This window comes from Arachis ipaensis, chromosome B01, assembly GCF_000816755.2.
Source record: "Arachis ipaensis cultivar K30076 chromosome B01, Araip1.1, whole genome shotgun sequence".
NCBI classification, from domain to species: domain Eukaryota; kingdom Viridiplantae; phylum Streptophyta; class Magnoliopsida; order Fabales; family Fabaceae; genus Arachis; species Arachis ipaensis.
In genome coordinates this window covers 3,082,083-3,083,075 of record NC_029785.2, presented here as the reverse complement: position 1 = coordinate 3,083,075, position 993 = coordinate 3,082,083, and positions in this window count along the sequence as shown.

Sequence of the window (993 nt, the reverse complement as noted above, 5' to 3'; positions counted from 1 at the left end):
CTATACAATTCTTCTAAAATATATTATTAGTATATTCTTTTTACCAGCTTCAATTTGTTAGACAAGTGATTTTAAGATATTCAATAATCAAAACTTTTATAATTGAAAGTAATAGAATTCGTTTTTTTAATTTATTAAACAGACTAAAAAAAACCTTATACACATAACTATACTTAAAATTTTAAAAGAAGTGATTTATAATACTTTTAAATACTTAGCTGACACATAAATGAGATATAAAAAAAAAGAATGACATAAAAAGAAAAAATATTAACGTAAAAACAAGAAAATAAATTTTAATGTTAAATAGTTATTATTATTATTATGAGCCAAAAACTGTGTGCGTAAAACTATGTATAACTATATATGATAAACACTTATTTTCATGTGTAATCGATAATTAAGAACGGTAAAATAATAATTTAATTAAATATGTTGAATAATCTAATAATTCTCAACTATTAATTTCATATAAAAATTATTGAATGTGAATTTTCATATATATATATACTTGTACTATTAATAATCTATAGATCACTATTCACATAAAAAAGATAATAATTAAAATATTAATACATTATGTTAAACAATTTAACTAAACATATATTAAACTATCATAAAAAACAATTAAAATGGCTGAAACTCATATATTATTTTCATAGGAAGACATCAATAAATAGTAACTTAATTCATGCATGCAATTAATTTACTTATATTAACAAAGCAGTCATGAAATAAAATGCAAACGTAAGCACGTGAAAATTCAAGTTAGATGAAAATTTAGTCAAATCAGTTAAATTATCTAATGGCTCTCAGCTATCAACTTCACATAAAGTCGACTGCAGCTAAGTTTCCACCAGGTAAGCAATGAAGCGCTCCAATGCACGGTTCTTTCTTTACGGATTGATACTATTTAGGGTGTTAAACGTAATTTCTTAAAAAATGTATTCATTAATAAATAATATATTTTATTTATTTAAAAAAAAGTCTATG